Source organism: Phascolarctos cinereus, unplaced genomic scaffold, assembly GCF_003287225.1.
Source record: "Phascolarctos cinereus isolate Bilbo 61053 unplaced genomic scaffold, phaCin_HiC Scaffold_2;HRSCAF=192, whole genome shotgun sequence".
NCBI classification, from domain to species: domain Eukaryota; kingdom Metazoa; phylum Chordata; class Mammalia; order Diprotodontia; family Phascolarctidae; genus Phascolarctos; species Phascolarctos cinereus.
The window spans coordinates 34,576,032-34,596,572 of record NW_027555625.1 but is presented as its reverse complement, the minus strand read 5'-3'; the positions used below and the strand labels follow the sequence as shown (position 1 = coordinate 34,596,572).

The 20,541-nt window shown below is 44.6% G+C and overlaps 1 long non-coding RNA gene across 2 annotated transcripts in view; it reads left to right on the top strand.

Annotated features, from left to right (window-relative positions):
- The window catches only part of LOC110196364 (uncharacterized), a 37,053-nt gene that overhangs the window by 5,475 nt on the left and 11,037 nt on the right, over positions 1 to 20,541 (top strand). The gene's annotated exons all lie outside the window — the stretch shown is intronic.

Genomic DNA, 20,541 nt, shown 5'->3' with positions numbered 1-20,541 from the left:
AGTCATTGAACTCCAGTGGCAGGACAAAGGTCAGGACACCTGACTTTGGCCCTGGATGCAGTGCCACCTTGGCATCTTTGATGTCTGGCCAAGCTCCGCAGCACATGCTTCAGCCGCCTTCCTGGTCGTTGGAATAAATTGTTCTCATCCACCTATTCCACTGAGGGAAGTCTTTGCACACTTGGGGTAGACGTTCACCTAACTCACCAACAGGTTTGAGGTCCTTTGGTTGCCCTCCACCTGGTTTAACCTGTCTGATAAGACAGTTGTACCCAGGTGTGCCCACTGTACATGCTACAGCTTCCTGGAGCCACAGGTGAGAGTTGGGGGAAAGGTGGCTGCCAGAGGTAAATGAGCAACCCTGAAAAGGGTGTCGCAAGCCCTCACATTCGATGTGTTAATCTTCCCAGAACACCCCACATAATCTTAATGGCCTTGCCTGCAAACTGGCAGGTGCTTATCGCCTAGATATGGGACCTCCCAAGAGGCAGCTGTGGCCTGACCTCAAGGGCTGTGTGATTAACTGATGAGAGAGCCCATCCTCCCTACAACTGATTTGTCTCCACCTCAACCCTTATCTCCCAACATTCTCCAGCTCCACTCTGCAATCTTTGTTCTCAGACTCTCAATGAGCAGACCCTCTGGGCAGTCATGGCCTAACTCTAACTGGAGCACCCATAGCAATGAGTAGGCAGGTGCCATTGGGAAAATTACAGACCCCTCATGGTTCCCCACCCCGTGTTCCCCAGATCACCTGGGACCCCTTCAGAGAGTAGGCTCAGTGCAAGAGCCCTGCCTCCTCCCTTTTCATTTGGGATGGAATAGAGTGAGTCACACAGAATGAGTCAGAATGAGTCTCATCCAATTATTTTTCCCCTAAGACCTATCCTCTTTTGGACTTTCCTATTCTTGTTCGGTGTTTTTGGATACAGGGTCTCCCTATCTTCGCCAGATTGGAGATGTAAAATATAGCTTCTGACCCGGGTCTCTTTGCCCCTCTTTAGGTAGCCTCCTGGCCCCACTTTCTCCTAGGGGCTCATAGACTGGTACCAGACTTAGTGAGGACACCTGATAGTCTTTTGTCCAACTACGCCTCAGAACTCCCAAGCTCAGGTGGTCCACCAGCCTCCCCAGTGACAGGGGAGTAACAGGCACTACCACCATGTTCATCTTCCCTCTTCCATTCACCCAACTTCATAACCTCAGTGTCATCATCCTTGACTCCTCACTCCCCTTTACCTCACCCATCCAAGCTGCCAAATTTTCTTGTTTCCACCCCATCATCTTTCACCTAGTTCCCCTCCTCTCTGTTCACACACCCTTCACCCTAGCCTGGGCCCTCCCACATCATCTATTTTTTTTTGGGGGGGGGAGCTAGGCAATGGGTTTAAGTGACTTGCCCACACAGCTAGTAAATGTTATGTGTCTGAGACCAGATTTGAACTCAGGTCCTCCTGAATCCAGGGCCGGAGCTCTATCCATTGTGCCACCTAGCTGCCTCCCAAATCATCTCTTGTATGGGATACTGTAATAGCCTCCTCACTGGTCTTTCTGCCTCCAGCCTCTCCCCACTCCGATCCTTCCTCCACACAGCTGCCAAACACTTAGATTTTACTAACTCATAAATCTGACATTGTCACTCCCCCACTCAATAAACTGGTGGCTCCTTGTTACGCCCGAGATCAAAAACAAAGTCCTCTGTTTGCTACATTGGACCAGCTTCTTTATGCTCATTTTACTTGTTTGCATGCTTATGTAGAAGTAAATACCTGTTGGGTAACTTTGCCCAGTATGAATATTGTACTAATGTGTGAAGAATGGCTTTTGCATCCCTAAGATATTGGTGCCTCGCTCACAGATGTTCATTTTTTCCCTTTCTTTTCCTTTAAGCAGTCCTAGACTGCTTGTTTATTGGGACTTACATTTGCACAATTTGTCTGGATTCCTTAAGGAATGGAGGCCTGTTGGATACAATCTGCCTGCTGGCCTAGAGACACCGAGTGGTCAGCCCTAAGTGTTTAGCCCCTTTCTGGGAGCCCCACACCTCTTTGAGGGCTTTTATTGGTATATATTTTGTAACTTTATCTGCTTGTCCTAGTGAGGAGATGAGTTAGAAACTTCATTTGGAATGTCCCTGCATTAGGGAGGATTCACTAAGGGAAATTTTATGTATATACCCTTTGGTATAAAGACCCACAGGAAGTTTTCCTGGCCGTCTAAAGGGGATTGTCTATTGTAGAAGGACCTCTGGTGAAATTTTGGTGTGCTATTGAAGGGCCGCTGGGGGGCACAGTGGACAGAGCCGTGGGGTTGGAATCAGGAAGACTCATCTTCATGAGTTCAAATCCAGCTTCAGACAACTTACTGGCTGTGTGACCCTGGGCAAGTCACCTAACCCTGTTTGCCTCAGTTTCCTCATCTGTAAAATGAGCTGGAGAAGGAAATGGCAAACCACTCCAGTATCTTTGCTAAGAAAACCCCCAAATGATGTCATGAAGAGTTGGACATGAATGAAACAACACAAGAATTTATAGGAAGGGACAACTAGACTTTTTGTCTGGGCCCCAGTTGGAAGGCTTTATTCGTTGAAGAAATCCTAGAGGAGTTTTGTTTGCGTTCTCCCTGGAAGGGTAAGAGAGTGACTTTCGGTAAAGTTCAAGTCCGTGATCCCTGTGGGGAGATCTTCATACGCTCTTGGAGCTCTGTAGAAACTAGGCTTTCCTTCTAAGAAGGGAAGCCTGACTTTGTTTCCTTTTTCTGTTCTTTGTTGTTTGGGGGCTGGGGTAGGCCTTTGGTAAGGTAGTTAACCTGTTCGAACTTTGTAGAATGTTATTTGTTTCTCAAATGGAATCATCATGTATTTGGAAGTGTGGAAGAATGTTAATTAGTGGATTTGATGAGCTGAACCTCACCGACTTTTCCTAAGATTCTTTAGTATGAGACTTTGGGGAAGGTAGAACCTTCCCAAGTCATTAGAAGGATATCTAGGAGTTGGGACTATGGACTTTAGTAGATTAGAAAACACTCTAGTAGATTAGATAAGGATAGCTAACATTAAACTGGGGTGGGGACCGATTGAAGCAATCAAATGAAAGTCCTCACCTTCCTTGGGATAGCTAGGTGTACAGTAGATAGAGCGCTGGGCCTGAAGTCACAAAGATGATTTCAAATCCTGCCTCAGACAAGTCACTTCAGCCTCTTTGCCTCAGTTTCCTCATCTGTAAAATGAGCTGGAGAAGGAAATGGCAACCATTCCAGTATCTTTGCCCAGAAAACCCCAATGGAGTCTTAGGAAGAGTGAGACAGAGCAACAGTTACCTTAATTCGGATGAGAACACCTCTACTGAAGCAGTCAAACTGGGTATGAAAAGTCCTTACTTTGAAATGAGTGAGAATCATTTGATGAAGTGAAATGATGCTCCAAAGGAAGTAGCATTGGGATTAGCTGGGGAGACTAGTTACATCTAGTGGGGCTTGGATTAATTAGCAGTCCAGTTCACAAGCCTGACCTTTAATAGTGGGCGGCCTAGAGGAGGGAACAGTCCAACCAAGGCCTCGGGAGGGATCTCTGGTTGGAAGGGGGCGGCGGGTCTCCTCCTGCAGTGCTATATGAGCCCTCCTATCCAAAACCAACTTGTGAGCCAGGCAATGTGGGCTTCAGTTCTCTGCCTTGGTGTTTTTTTTCCCCTTTATTTCTTGTGAACTTTGGAGGTTTGGGGACTTCAGACTTCCCAAAGGCATCCTAGCAATGTTCCCAGAATGTCAGTGACTGATGGCAATGTCTACACCAGCCATTTAGGTCAAATTAGATATACTGAGGAAAGGTAGCTTCAGAACTGTATAGGGAAAGCAGAAATGATCACCATACTTAAGGGGAATTCCACAAGGGCCCCAGGAAGGGGAGAAAAGGCTTCCAGCTAAAGGACCTAACCTTGGACCACATATCTCTATAAACCTAAGTCCGCTCTCCTCTGGATTCTGTGTGTGCTTGGAGGAAGGTGTACCCCAGTTCGATTTAACCATTTAATATCGATTAGCTTTTACAAAGGATATTTACTTCAGAGATAGTTCAACAACAGAAGCCCTCCACTTTGGGACCACACCCTCCCCTAGACCACCTCCGTCATTTGGGAAAGTGGGCTCAGATTTAACTCCCGTTTCTGTATAGCATTGGTCCCACCAAATGCAAATGCACCATTATACCACTGCTGGGCTGGCTCCCAAAGGGACCTCTGTGCCTTGCTCCCTAGAGCACCAGTGTGGCCTCAGCTCCCAGACTCCTGGATCTTGGGCTGCTAAAGGGTAGCCTTTAGAAGGCTGTAGCCTCCAGGTTACAGAAGGAGGGAGAGATTCAGACCTGAAAACACAACGAGGCTGGATTTTCAAAAAGAACAACACCCCCACAACCTCACACTCAAGTGGCATCCAGCCTTTGCTTGGAGACCCTCAAGGAGGGTGATCCCAGCACTTCGCCAGGGGTCACACTCCACTTGGGAGCAGCTCCCACAATGGGCCTTTCTCTGTAATCTGGCCTCACTTTGTCTCTTTGTAGCTCTCACTCACTGCTCCTAGTTCTGCTATCTACAACCTTAAGCAGGTCTGTCAACCTCTTTGTGCCTCAGTTTCTCCCTCTCTTAAATGCGGGTGTTGAACTAAATAGCATTGAATGTCCTTTCCAGTTCTAAATCTGTGATCGCAAGCCTTGAGGCAGCTATGTGGTGGGGTGGATAAGAGTGCTGGGCTTGCAAACTCAGGAGACTTGAGGTCAAATTCGGCCTCAGATGCTGCTTATTTGCTGTGTGACCCTGGGAAAGTCACTTAACCACAGTCTGCCTCAGTTTCCTCAACAGTAAAGTGGGGGTAATAATAGCACCTACCTTCCAGAGGGGCAGCCTATGGACAGAGTGCCAAGCCTGGAGTCAGGAAGACCTGAGTTCAAATCTGGCCTCAGATACTTCCTAGCTGTGTGACCCTGGACAAGTCACTTAACCTTGCTTGCCTCAGTTTCCTTATCTATAAAATGAGTCAGAAGTGGCAAACCATTCCAGTATCTTTGCCCCATATGGGGTCACAAAGAGTCACACAGAACTGAAACAATTAAACAATCACAATAACCACCTTCCAGGGTTCTCATGAAGATCAAATCAGGTAATATTTGTAAAAGCACTTAACATAGTACTTAGCACAGAGAGTCTGTTAATAAATGTCTATTCCTTTCCCTACAATTTAATCCTTTTACCTGAAAGCTTTTTTAAATACCTGAAGACAGCTACCCACCCTATTTCAGTCTGCTTGAGATTAGGCCTACCTAGTTCCTTCAAACTGTGCCTCACAGGGCATTGTGAAAGTCAGTCTAGAAACATTTATTAAGTGCCTCCTATGTGCCAAAGGATACAACAAAAGGCATAAGACAGTCCCCTCTCAAGGAACTCATCACCTAATGGGGAGGACATGAACTCGGATTATGGGTGTGATGAAGTCCTGCAGCTGGGGTGGGAAATGATGGGAAGAGGTGTGCGTGAGGGAGGTGAATTCATCTCGCAGAATGATGTTTCTGGTGATCGTGAAATCCAGGTGGTCAGCCAGGTGGGGAAGCGTCAAAGGCAGGATTTGAAGCCAGATCTACGCCTCAAGGCTGTCAGTGAGGGAAGGTGAGGTAGAGGCTGATTTTTTTTCTTCTAGCTATCACTTTGGGGAAGGTTAATTATATTTTAGGGGTAAAGAAAGCTGCTGTGAGTGTAATTTGAGATACTGGACCTTATTGTCTGAGTTCAGCTGAGTTACCAGATGCTGTGTGAATGTATTTCTAAAACTCCCCCAACCCAGCACCAGGCTCTGTACTAAGGGCATTGTTTATTGTTCTAGGTCGAGGGCTACTGGTACTTTGAATAGCCCAGACCCAGAGCGGATGCTCCACGGGGAATCTGAGTCCATGAAACAGACAATAGGCTGGCTGTGTCCAGCCTCGCCTTCTTGTTTTCCATGGGGCAGAGAGAATGGAGCCCATCCTCCCTTCCCTCCCCTCCTTTCCCCACCCTCCCCTGCCGCAGCACCTGGATTTTGAATGTGAAACAACTGGGTTCCTGGGTCCTCTGGTCCTGGAGTTTGGGGAGTGGGGAGGGATGGATTTGCGTCCTAAATAGAGACAACAATGTAGGCGAATCTCAGGCCTAAGCAAGGGAAGGAGAAGGAATGATGAAGCACTTTGAGGGAAGCAGGCCCCATGTCGGCATCACTCCCAGTGTTAGTTGATACAGTGCAGAGAGGGCTATGTTGGACATCGGGAAATCCAAGTTCAGGTCCTGTTTCTGCTACTTACTCCCTCCAGGGATCCGAGAAGGGGTGGGAGTGGATGGCTTATAAGGTCCTTTCCAACGTCTGAATGGCATGGTTTCAGTCAATCAGTAAGCATCTATTAAGTGCTTACCACATACAGACCCTGAAAGCCTTTTGAATACGTGAAGACAGCTACCCACCCTATTTCAGTCTTCTTCTTGAGACTGGACATACCTGGTTCCTTCAAACTGTGCCTCACGGGGCACTGTCAGAGTCAGTCTAGAAACATGTATTGAGACAAAGGAAACAGTCCTTGTCCTCATCTGCTCCGTAGACATCTGGTACCCCCAGACAACTGCACATTGATGGCCCCATTAGAATGTACACTGTTTTTGAAAGCAGAGATTGTGAGGTTGGTTTGGGGGTTTTTTTCGGGGGGGGAGGTGGAATTGCACACAATGGTGCTCTAAAAAATATACTTTTATATAGGGATGGGGGCACAGTGGATAGAGGAAGACCAGGGTTCAAGGTGATGGGGATTTCTTTGTATCCACACTGATTAGCACAGTGACTGGCACTTAGTAAGGGCTTAATAAATGCTTGTGGATTCACTGATTGATTAGAATAGAGCAGGGGCGGGGAACCTGCCACCTTGAGGCCACATGAGGCCCTCTAGTTCCTCAAGTGTGGTCCTTTGACAAATTCAAGTTGCACTTGAGGCCCTAGTCCTAGAGTGTCACATGTGGCCTCGAGGCCGAAGGTTCCCACCCCTAGAATGGAGGTTCTTAGCCCTTGTGTGTGTTATGGAGGCAGGAGCAGCACCTTCCAGGCCAATCATCTGGCTTCTGGCCTGGCCCTTGCAGCCATCATCCCAGGAAGCAGCTCCTGTGGAAAAGGGGCCAACTGTCCCCCCAGCCCCAACTGCCCACACCCTGCCACACACAGCACGGGCGAGCCAGCCTCGCTGAAACTCGGAAAATATTTTCCAGAGTGACGTTATCTACTATCTCTCATTTGTGAGATGATGTGAATCTGCCTAAATATGGAGGGTGAATCCAGGGAGCCGGGTCCATTTAACGAAGTTGAAGGGGCGAGGCCATTATTGGGACTTTGGATGGGTCTCCATGCCCCCACTGGCACCCTGTTGAAGGGATTGTAGGCATCCTCTGGGGCTGAGGGGTTATGGACCTCGTTGAGAATGGGAGGTGGTGGCTCTGAACCACTCCCTTTGTATTAGGCCTAGGAAAGGCCATTGATAGACGTAGTGTTGGTAGGTGCAGAGAGCACAAAGCACAGTCATTGGATAAGCATTTATATAGCACCTACTATATTCCAGGCATCACTCATGTCTGACTCTTTATGGCCCCATTTGGGGCTTTCTTGGCAAAGATGCTGGAGTGATTTGCCATTTCCTTCCCCAGCTCATTTTATAGATGAAACTGAGGCAACAAGGTTAAGTGACTTGCCTGAGGTCATGATTGTACTAAATGCTTTTTACAAATATTATCTCATTTGATCTTCACAATGATCCTGTGAGGTGGCTGCTATTACCATCACCCATTTTACAGTTGAGGAAACTGAGGCAGAGGAGATTAAATTTCTTGGCCAGGATCACCTAGCTGGATTTGAACTCAGATCTTCCTGATTCCAGTCCTGGTACTCTTTCTACTACACCACCATCTGCCTGAGGTTTCTGGTGGGGTTGAAGCCATGCCCCCCTCCCCACAATCTACCTACCCACTCCCCTGGCTCAGCCCCAGGGACAGCAGCAGGAGCAGAAAGGCACTGATAGAGACTTGTTGCCTGAATTATGGCAGCAGTCACACGCAGTGGAGGAGCAGTCAGGGTCCCTGGACCTCCAAGCATGGAGAAGTCATATTCAACAGTCATATCAGTCAACAAGCATTTATTGAGCACCTACTCTATGCTAGGCCTGGGAATATCAAGACAAAAAAGTCCCTGCCCAATTTTGATTACAAAAAAATTTAAATAGTTTTTACGTAACGCCAATACAATTAAAATTTGAAGAGAAGCAGGAATTTAGGGGGAAAAAAATCTTTACAGCAAGTTTTCTGCGATAAAGGTCTCCTTTCTAAAAAACATAGGTAAAACTGGGTCAAACGTTGAGAATAAGAGCCATTCCTCAATTGATAAATGGTCAAAAGATATGAATAAGCAGTTTCAGAGAAAGAAATAAATTATGGACAGCCATATGAAAACATACTTTAAATAGCTAATACTTAGAGAAAAGCAAATTAAAACAGCTCTGAGGCACTACCTCATACTTATCAGATTGGCTAATTTAACAAAATGACAGATGCTGGAGACAATGTGGAGAAACAGGTACTTTCATGCGCTGTCAGTGGTGGAGAGGGAATTGGCCTAAGCATTCTGTTAAGCAATTTGGAACTACGCCCCCAAAGCTATGAAACTTCATGCAATCTTTGACTCAATGACACCACTACTAGACCTATCTGCCTCAGAGAAATCAAAGAAAAAGGGAAAGGATCCATATGTACAAAAATATTTGTAGCGGCTCTTTTCATGGTTGCAAAGAATTGGAAACTGAGAGGATGCCGATCCACTGGGGAATGCTATATGTCATGATACATAATGAATGTGATGGAATTGGTTAGTTGTCCTTTGCTTTTGAAGAGGACCTATATGACATCACTTTGTTGGGGTCAAGGTACCATCTGTCCAACCATGGCTGATCAGACCAATACTAACTCAAAAGGCTCTACTGTAGGCTGAGCACAAATAGAACATTTAGAGTAGAGATGTGATGGAATACTATTGGTCTGTAAGAAATGACCAAGGGGATGATTTCAGAAAAACCTGGGAAGGCTTGTATGAACTGATATAGATTGAAGTGAGCAGAATCAAGAGAATAATTTATACAATAATAACACTGTTTTAAAAATAAACAACTTTGAAAGACTTAGAAACTCATCAACACAATGATCAATGACAATTCCAAAGGACTCGTGATGAAACATGTTGCCCGTCTCCTGATAGACAGATGATGGACTTAGAATATGGACTGAGACATGTTCTCTTCCTTCCTTCCTTCCTTCCTTCCTTCCTTCCTTCCTTCCTTCCTTCCTTCCTTCCTTCCTTCCTTCCTTCCTTCCTTCCTTCCTTCCTTCCTTTCTTTCCTTTCTTCCTCACTTTCTTTCTTTCTTTTGACATGGTTAATGAGGGAATTTGTTTTCCATGACCGTATACATTTGTAACAGGTTTTGTTTTTCTTACCTTCTCAATGGGGAAAGGAAGTGGAGGAGAAAAGAGGGAGAAAATTCAAAACTGAAAATTTTAAAAATTGAATAAAATTATTTTTAAAAAATAAGAGCAATATGATATGAAAAATAATTCTTACTTTTGGAGACTTTATGTTGTAATGGGGGAGTAAACATATAAATATATAGATATATGTAACATATATCTATGTTTTTAAATTCAGTTTTATTTTCATGAAGATCCACATTCTCTCCCTCTTACCCACAACCCCTCTCCCCAGTTTAAGAAATCAAGAAAAACAAAACCCTTGATACAAGCATGTAAAGTCAAACAAAACAAATTCCCACATTGGCCATGCCCCAAAATAAAATCCTCTCAATCTGTCCTCTGAATCCATTACTTCTTTAACAGGAGGCGGGGTAGAGCATTTTTCATCATAAATCCCCTGGAATGGTGATTGGTCATTTCATTGATCAGAATTCCTAAGTCTTTTGAAGTTGTATAGCATATACTTATTTTTTACATTATTTATGGAATATTTTATTAGTTTCTGTAATCAAACACAAGTAAAAAAAATTACATATTTAATGCAGTGTGTTATCCCTGTAAAAATAGGAAAAAATAAGTTTAATATTTCTAGACCAATATGGCTGTTAATTTCTGTACAATGGCAATGAAACAAAGTATAAGTGGGATCCTTTTTCCGAAGATGACATCACATAGACTTTCCAAAAATTCAAATTATATCTATCTATCTAGATAGCCAATAGCAGTTTGCTAGGCATCAGTAGCAGCAACAGCCTTCCCAGGTGTGGCAGCCTCTGAACAAAATTATACACATCAGCCTTTCAGCTCACTGTCTCCAAAACAAAAACAAAACAAAAACCCATGAAAAGATCCCCCATCCCCCAGGAGGTTATTTTTTTTAATCCCACAAAAACAGCATTCTCTTACTGGTATGGTACTTGACCCCTTTTATTAGCCTCTCAATTATAATCTGGAGAAAACAAAAGTCTGTCTAGAAGAACGGCATTAAAAACATCTCTTGAATAGCACAGTATCATCAGGGGGTACAGAATATTTTACATTCGCCCACTTGTAACACAGTACTGTCCTACAGCCATATTACTAGAGGATACAATTAAAAAGGCAATATTTGGCTTGATTCTGATTTTTTAGCACAAAGTAGGCAAGAAGGGGAGTGTGACATTGCTCTAATACGGAAACTCGTGTAAGTATTTATCAGGGGCAATGAGGTGATGCAGTGGATAAAGTGCTGGACCTGGAGTCAGGAAGACTTATCTTACTGAGTTCAAATCTGGCTTCAGACACTTGCAAGCTGTGTGACCCTGGGCAAGTCACTTAACTCTGTGCCTCAGTTTCCTCACCTGTAAAATGAGCTGGAAAAGGAAATGGCCAACCCCTCCAGTATCTTTGACAAGAAAACCCCCAATGGGGTCACAGGGAGTCGGACACGACTGAAATAGCTGAGCAACGGCAACAAAGGATTTCTTTTAACTAGCCACACGTGCCGGTCGCTCTGTGTGAACGTTAGCTGAAAACCAGTGGCTTCACACAAAGATGCAGATGTGTGCAAAGATGCCTCCGAAGGTTAGAGGAGAGAAGGATTTGTTTGCCTTCATGTACCAGTCTGCCACGTTGAGGGAGTGGCTGCTTTCGGGAAGGAAGAGGACGCCAAGTGGCACTTCACGTAGAGCATATATTTATAGTGGCATTGATGAGGCTCTCCCTAATCTCTGCTGGCTGGAGCATTGGTGTATTTGTAGAGCTAAGCTGGGCTCTCATAGGCACTTGAAACAATTGATGTAGCTCAGTGCTAAAAGACCTGCTCGAATTTTTCAATGCTAAAGCAAAGAGGGGGTAGCGTGGTACTGTGGAAAGACCACACTTTCTGGAGTCAGAGGAGCTGAGTTCAAATCCCACCCACTGGGTGATCTAGAGCAAGTTAGAGCTTTCCTGGGCTTCAGTTTCCCTCCTTATAAAATGAAGGTTGGAGTAGATGAGCTCGTAGGTGCCTTTCAGTTCTTAATCTGTGATCCCAAGTTTGTGTTTTCCCCAAGGGGTACTTACTTATGGTGGTGCTCTACAGCTGGAGATCTGGATAGGACCCTCTGGCTGAAGGTGGGACCCAAGAGAATGTTAGGGGGCAGCCTGAAATTCATTACCTTTTGAAGTGACTCCTAAGCCTTAGGTTGAGAAGGCTAGGTGGCTCAGTTGATAGAATGCTGGGAAGACTCGTCTTCCTGAGTTCAAATCTGGCCTCAGATACTAGCTGTGTGACCCTGGGCAAGTCACTTTACCCTGTTTGCCTCAGTTTTCTCATCTGTAAAATGAACTGGAGAAGGAAATGGCAAATCACTCCAGTATCTTTGCCGAGAAAACCACAAATGGGGTCATGAAGAGTTGGACACAACTGAAAAATGACTCAGCAACCCTAAGGGTGGTTCTGGACGGCTGGAAGCCAGAATAGGTCCTTGGGGTGGGACCTTGGGAAAGTGGACCTCAAAGAAAGTGGAAGGAAATTGTGTCAAGTGTTTATGTGCTACTGTGAATCCTTTGTGTTTTTCAAAATTCCGACGGGGCGAAATTAAAAATGTCTTACATCCAATGTGCTTTATCATCTTCAGTGTTTGAAAGGGAGCTGAGGTCCTTTCACTGACATCTGTAGAGATCAAGAAATGAACTGTACGCTGTGTTTTCCATAGAAAACTGGACAAAGACAAAATGAAGCGTACATTTCAAGAAAAGCACCTATGCCTCTATAGGAAACGGTCTTTGTCAGATCCTGTGTCCCGATTTTTGGTTCTGGAAATACAGTCGCTGAACATCATAGCTCCTCTCCAGAGTACTCTTATATGTTCCTTCATGTTATTGAATGATTAATTATTGAGTTTTAATTCAGGCCCAGGGAATCACTGTGATAAAGAGGTGATTGGCAAAGCTCTGTGCCTTCATAGTTTGGATTCTTCCTAAGGCGGGATTTACACACAGATTAATTGGGAGGGAATTGTTTCCAGAAGGAATTCTGTGGGCCTGCCCCCCACGTAAGCTCTCAGTAGAGGAAACTGAGGAAAGAACCCTCCACAGCATCCCCTTTTCTTCTCAGGGAGCAAGCCCGTGACCTGCTGAGGCTGGAACATAATGTAGGGGTTTTAGTGGACTGCAAGCTCAACATTAAATGAATGAATGAATGAATGAGACATTCATTAAATACTTAGTATGTGCAAAGCGCTGCACTGAGCCGTGGAGATACAAACAGATGAGTATGGCACCCCTGCTCTCAAGAAGCTCACATTGTAATGGGGAAGACAACACATGGGGAAGGTTTCAGCTGCAAGGTGGATGGGAATGTCCCATGATCCTTAGGGTGCAGAGGCAAAGCAGATGGTAATATGAGTCAGTAGCGTGATAGGGCAGCCCAAATAGCCAATGTAATTGAGAAGCCTAGTTTTCATTCATTTATTTATTCAATAAACATTTATTAAATGCCTCCTTGCTGCCAGGCACTATGCTTCGTGCTGGTGATACAAAGCCATTGTTGCCCTCTGGAAACTTCTGTTCTATTAGGGGAATACAGTCTGGCTTTCCTCTGCCCTGGTCAGCCCAAATCTGAAATAGTGAGTCCAGTTCTGGGTGCCCCAGTTTAAGAAGGAGACTGGGATCAGGATCAGTCCACGCCATGTGAGAATCTCTTGAAGGAAACGGGACGTTCAACAAGAGAGAACAGAAGGTTTGGGGTGGAGGAGGGATGACAGCTGTCTCTAAATATTTGAAGCCCTGACACATCGGAGAGGGATTCAGTTTGTTCTATTGGGCCAAAAAGTGGATGTTTCAAAGAGAAAAATGTTGGCTTTGTGTGAGGAAAAACTTGCTAACGATTCGAGCGATCCAAAAGGCAAGAGCAAGTTCTCCCTCATTGGGGGTCTTCAGGCAAGGGCTGAATGAGCAATAGTTATCAAGCAATCATGACAATCACCAGGTGTGTTATGTTGGGTGTGAGTCAGACGGATGAGTGAATGAGGCTCCTTCTGACCTTGGAATTCGGAATCAGTGGTTCTGCGATCCTTCCCCACTCACTAAACTTGGCATGAGAAGGCTAACGTTCAATCTGCTGCCACCGAGTCAGGATGGGCCTCATCCCACCTTCTTGGTCCCACTGGCCATTGTTTAGCATCTAAGCCCGAGGCAGAAGCCACCCCAAATCCATCTGATGGAAGGGTAGAGGATTCTGAATGAGGGGGACAGCATGTGCTCAAGAGCCCAGATTCTTTGATTTCCAATCTGGTTAGAGCTCCTGGCCCCTTCAGCCTTCCCACAACATGGTGTCTTTTCTGAAGTTCCCACCTGCAGTCTGTCTTCTGTTTTGATCACTTACTTTCTGGTCAAAGGTCTAGAAGCAGACAACCTCTTCTTTCTCAATGACAACAGCTGAGGCCGAATAAGGGGTTGAGTGGCCTCAGAGCCAGAGGCAAAAGGAACTACCTCCTGATCTCTCTTCCCATGCTCTAGGCAGTTAAAATGAGAAGGGATCATTCTAATCTTACTCCAGGCTTCTCTGAGGCTGCTCCAGGTAGACACTGTAGAGTGGGTCTTATTTTCTCGGTTTCCTCTTGGGGTCTCTCTGTTCTGTTGTTGTTGAATCATTCAGTCATGTCCTTGACTCTTTGTGACCTGATGGACATAGCACACCAGGCCTTTCTATCCTCCGCTATCTCCCAAAGTCTGTCCAAGCTCATGTTTGTTGCTTCCATGACACTACCTATCCATCTCATCCTCTGCCGTCCTTTTCTTTTTGCCTTCAGTTTTTCCCAACATCAGGGTCTTTTCCAATGGGTCCTGCCTTCTCATTATGTGCCCAAAGTTCTTTTGTTCTGCCTTAAGGTTTACCAACAGCTTAGATGACTTTACTAGCCATTTGAGCAGTAGAGTCCAAACCAACAGCTTTGCTTTGTCTCACTTCACCTAGATATTCCATAATAGTGATGTGCTCATCTAGGCAGGAAGAAGAGGGAGAGAAAGTTCCCAATGACATGCAGTGACATTGATTTGTTTCTGTGTGCTTAACACAATGCCTGGCACATAGTAGATACTTAATAAATGTTTATTAATTATTGATTGAATCAACAAACTTACCAGATGGTTCAATGAATCGAGCCCCAGATTTAGAGTCAGTCTGACCACAGTTTGAATCCTGCATCAGACACTTACTAGCTGTGTAACTCTGGGAAAGTCAACTAAGCTTTCCCAGCCTCAGTTTCTTCATCTGTAAAACAGGGATAATAAAAGCACCTACCTCCCAGAATTTTGAGGGAATCAAATGAGGTAATGTATGTAAAGTGCTTTGTAAAGCTTTCAGCACGATATAAATGCTATTGTTATTATCATTATTATAACTGCCTATATTACTGAGTGAATACGATGGGTCTGGTCTGTTACTACATGAACTGGTCAGCAGAGAGTGGGAGGAGAAAGCATCCCTAGCTATCATAAAGACCAGAAGCTTTTTGGAAACAAGTTGACTCAGTCAGTTTGCCAACACGCTCAGTATCTTGTCTTTGCGGCTGACGTCCCCAGCTTGGATTCCTACTTCAATACTGAGCTTCCTGGCCTCTTTCAGCCCTTTGAATTGTAGCCAAATCCATGCAGATAAATGTAAAATTGGGTATTTGGCCACAATGAGCAGGAGACATAATGGATGGGAGTCGCAAGGAGCCAATTTGGTCTCAAAGTCAGTTGCTTTCTGAACCATTTTTCATCCTGACTCAGACGGTGAGGTGCTGATATCTAGGAAGCACCAAGAATGGGACATAGATTCCTACAGCCCAGTTCTGGCTTTTCTCCTATCAAAGGAGGGCGAAATGCTTTGGAGCCCGGCATCCTGCAGTCCAGGAGACCACGGTGCTAATCTCAGTTGGCCATATGACCATGGGCAAATCGCTTCCTCTTTCTGCTTCTCTGTGCCACAGTTCCCCATTTGTGAAACAAAAAGTGTTGGGTAATACGACCTCTAAGGTCTGGGTCTACAGACCTCCAAGTTCTAAATCCATGATCCTATGTATCACAGATTCACAATTATTTACATTTAACATGCATTCATGTCACACATACACTTAACACACGTTCATGTAGCTAGGTGGTGCAGTGGAGAGATTGCTAGTCCTGGAGTCAGGAAGATGTTAGTTCAAATCCTGCTCAGATACTTTCTAGATGGGCAACCCTGGGCAAGTCACATCACTTCTGTGTGCCTCAGTTTCCTCATCTGTAAAATGGGAATAATATCAGGCACCTGTCTCCCAGGGCTGTTAGGAAGATAAAATGAAAGAGTTGTCAAGTGCTTTGCCAACCTTAAAGCATTATAGAAATGTGAACTATTATTCTTCTGATAACCCAGTCATCCATTAGCTACTCCTTTACATCCTTCCATTCGTCTGTCTTCCAGTCCATTTCAATGTTTGAGTAGAGATGCTTTTCCTTCCATGGAGCCATCAGCCTATAGCCCTCTGCTTTCTGGTGCTGTTTTCTGTGCTTCACGTCATTTCCAATTAAAAAAAAATATATTCCCTGCAGGGGAATATATTAATCGGTCTTCATGCCCTGGGTTTTTCCATCACATTGACACACCAAGACAGGCAGCCTGAGCGGTGGACACCCGCTCCTCCCCAACGCACTGATGAGGTCGCAGTTTTCTGCTGTGTTGGAACTTGAGTATTTTGGGTGGGTGTTTATTCTCTTTTCCCTGTGACAGACAAATAGCAAACACCTAGAGGCAGTGGGGCTGTCCTGTAAATTTCCTTCTACGAGGCACCACGACAGTTTAACCTTTGCAAGCCCGCAGTTTCTTCCTCTGTAAAATGGGAATGTTCAATCAATCAGTCAATTGACAAGCATTTATTAAATGCCTACTATACATCAAGCCATACATTAAGTAGTGGGTATATAAAGGTGAAAATGAAACAGTCCCTTCTCTAAAGAGGCAGCTAGACTAAGGTTGCCGGACCTGGAGCCTCACTACTAGCTGTGTGACTTTGGCCAAGTCACTAACCTCTACTTGCCTCAGTTTCCTCAACTGTAAAATAGAGACCTACCCCACAACATTTTAAAAACACTTCATACGGTACCGGGCACATAGTAGGTGCTTAATAAATGCTTCTTTCCTTCCCAAATGAGCTTGCACTCTCTCAGACAACATGAACAACAATCCTAGGGATTGAGTGCTATTATTATCCTTATTTTACAGAGGAGGAAACTGAGGTAGACAGAGGTTAAGTGGCTTGCCCAGGGTAATGCAGCTAGTAAATGTCTGAAGCCAAATTTGAACTCACTCCAGGTCCAATACTCTATCCACTCGCTGACCTCTTGCTCTAGCTCTATAATCTTAGGGTGGGACAACCAGGGCTCTTCTCTAGTGTACCAGGTTAGAGAATAACCACTTTAGAAGCCAGCCCCTAAAGCCTTGCAGAACATTGACAGCTGTGTATAGAGCATTGGATGAGGAGATCAAACCCATCTGGGAACAGGATGAGGGACATATCATCTCTGATGTCCTTTCTGCCACTGGAGTTGTACTGCAGATGCCTTCAATGAGGCTATAAAGGATGAGCTTATGTCTTATTCTTTTTGTTATTATTATTCAGGAGTTTCAGTAGTGTCCAACCCTTCATGACCCCATTTGGGGTTTTCTTGGCAAAGATACTAGAGTGGTTTGTCATTTCCTTCTCCAGCTCATTTGGGAGATGAGGAAACTGAGGTAAATAGGGTTAAGTGACTTGCCCAGGGTCACACAGCTACTAAATGCCGAGGCTGGATTTGAACTCAAGTCTCCCTGACTCCAGGCCCAGTGCTCTATCCACTGAGCTACCTAGCTACCTGCTGCCTCCCACTACTCCCTCTAGTGAGATGATGCTTGAATGAGTAGTATAGCAAAGAAGCAAAAATTCTAATCTGGGCTTATATCCTGGCTCTGTTACCTACAATATGATCTTGGGAAAAATTATTTAAACTCTCTGGGCCTCAGTTTCTTCACTTGTAAAAACAGAGGGTTGGCATTTTGGAGAGCAATTTGGAATTATGCCCAAAGGACTATGAAACTGTGCATACCCTTTGATCCAACAATACCACTGCTAGGTCTATATCCCAAAGACATAACCCAGAAAAGGACCTATTTGTACAAAAATATTTATAGCAGCTCTTTTTGTGGTGGCAAAAATTTGGGCCTCAAAGGGATGTCCATGAACTGGGGAATGGCTAAATAAGTTGTGGTATATGAATGTAATGGAATACTATTGTTCTATAAGAAATGATGAGCAGGATGATTTCAGGGAAACCTGGACTCACATGAACTGAAGTGAGCAGAATCAGGATAACACTGTACATAGTAATAGCAATATTGTATGATGACGAATTGTGAATGACTTAGCTGTTCTTAGCAAAACAGTGATCTAAGACAATCCCAAAGACTCATGCCATCTGCCTCCAGAGAAAGAACTGATACTAGCTGAATATGGACTGAAGCATGCTATTTTTCACTTTCTTTCTTTCATTCTTTTTTTATTCTAGTCTTCTCATACAAAATGACTAATATGGAAATGTTTTACATGATTGTACATGTATAAACTCTATCAGATCACTTAACATCTCAGGGAGTGGGGAAGGGAGGGAGGGATTGATGGAAAGATTGAATTTGGAACTCAAAACTTTTTTAAAAATTTAAAATTAAAAAAAATTTTAACATGTAATTGGGGAAAATAAAATATTATATATAAAAAGAAGAAAAAAAAGAGGGTTTGGATTAAGTGGCTTCTAAGAATCTTTCCAATTCTAAAGCTATGATTGTAGTAAACATGAAATAAGAATCCTCCAAAGGGAAGACGGTAAGAGAGGGTCCTACTACATTCCAGTTCCCCTTGGCCCCTCAGACGGAGTGGCATTTATCTGCTCAGAGACACCATCATTCCGCCGCAGTCCACCACCCCCCACACACCCCACACTTTTGCCAGCTAAAGCGGGAGCATGGGTGAGGTGAGAAGACATGTTTTCTGACCTTCTGTGGTAAGCAGATGAAAAGAACCTGAGCAATGTTATTTTTAACCTCCAGCGGAGGCAGCCCAGGGTGAGCCAGGGCTGCACTTTCAGTCTCGAGCAGCTGGCTTGTTTTTTTTGGACATTCCAGGCGCGAACACTTTGCCCCAGTTAGAGCCAAAGCCTGAGGAATGCCACCCGATAAAGGACAAATCCGACTGCAGCCCAGCCAGCTATGTACTACAGACCCAAAGCTGTAGCTATCTTGGTTCCACTTCTGGACCGTTCTTCTGTAACCCAGAGCTGCCCCTCCAGTGACCAGGGTGGAATGACCCCAGCCACATGGGCTTCCTGGGCACTGAGGGCATGTGCAGTTCTGGGAGAAAGTGCTCCAACTTTGGGTGGGGGTTGTTTTATTGCTGCTTTTCTTAATGTGATATTTTATTAAATGCCTTTGCTATAAACAGATTGTGGCCTTTGGCTGAGAAGTGAACAGTCAGCCATTCAGTCAGAGGACACAGTTTAAAGCAAAGGCATTTAACGAAATGTCATGTTAAGAAAAGTAGCAGTAAACTATCAAATATTATTAAATAGTAAGCATGTGTTGAGCATTTACTATGTGCCAGGCACTATGTTAAGCCCTGAGGACACAAAGAAAGACAAAAACAGCATCCATAGAAAGTAAGCTTTTAGAGAGTAGGGATTATTTTTCATTTGTGTTTGAATCCCCAGTACCTAGAACAATGCGTGACACATAGTAGGCATTTAACAAATGCTTATTGGATTAGACTGGTTTGGGTGTAATATCCAAAGGTAAGATCCATTTCTATGACTCAGGGCTCGGCTAAGGATTGCTGTTCAGTAATGTCTGACTCTTCTGAGCCCATTTGGGGTTTTCTTGACAAAGATAGCACTAAGTGACTTGCCCAGGGTCACACAGCTACTAAGTTCTGAGGCTGCATTTGAATTCAGGTCTTCCTGACTGCAGGCCTGGTGCTTTATCCACTGAGCCAACCTCAGCTCAAGGTATCCCAAATACATAAAAATCAAACTGAATTCAAGGAAAGCAGTTTTCTTTCTTGGACCTCCGAAAGGTTGACTGGGAGAACACCAAAAAAACTGGTTACATCTTGTTCCTTTCCCCCTCCCTCTACCCATGCCCAGACTTCCCCTTGGTGGTTAGAAAATGACTAGTTAGTTCATGCAGGCCTTTTTCATTTCTCATGATCGAAATGGATCATGAGGAACCTCCGAGGTACTTACCAATAGTGGAAGTTGACTTTAATTTTTTTTTTTTAGAGAGGCATGAGCGGTAGGCTTCCTGTTGCAGCTGGCGTCTTTTCCTTCTAAAGAAGGTGATGCCGCCAGGGCCCTGGAAATGCAGGAAGGAGTCAGGGAAGAGGGGAGCCTCTTAGTTTGAGGACCAGGAGACAGGAAGTCTTGGCACAGCTGGGCACAGGTTGCCTCCCTCTCCCAGTTAAGGTTGGCTGACAAGGGCACCTCTTGGTAAAGAGTTGGCATGGGATACAAAATATCCAGTGAAACCCAAAAATGTGTTTGGGATTTGTTTGTTAATTTTCCAGCCTCCCTACCTCTCCTTTGGTTGAGGAGTTTCCATGGCACTATCTAAAATGAAAGGAGGAATTTGTTTGCTTGGTCTGTGGTTTCGATGAATACATTGTCTGACTTACCTTAATAGGAATAGCAAGTAGTTGTCCTTTTTCACCCCTGTCCTCGTGGCTAGCCCCCATAGACCTAGTTTTCTGAGGTAGCAAGGTCACATTCTCCCGTCTCTCTGGGCCAAGAAGATGGAAATGATTCAGGATTTCTTTTGGAAAAAGGACTCTAGCTCTGTGGATTCGACTGATATCCCTTCTTAAAGAGTTTGTAGGAATGCGAGCCTTCCCTTCTTCTCCTCAGAGCCACAGTGGGGGAATGGAAGGCAGGTTCAAATGCTACCTGAATACTTCCTAGTTGTGGGATCCT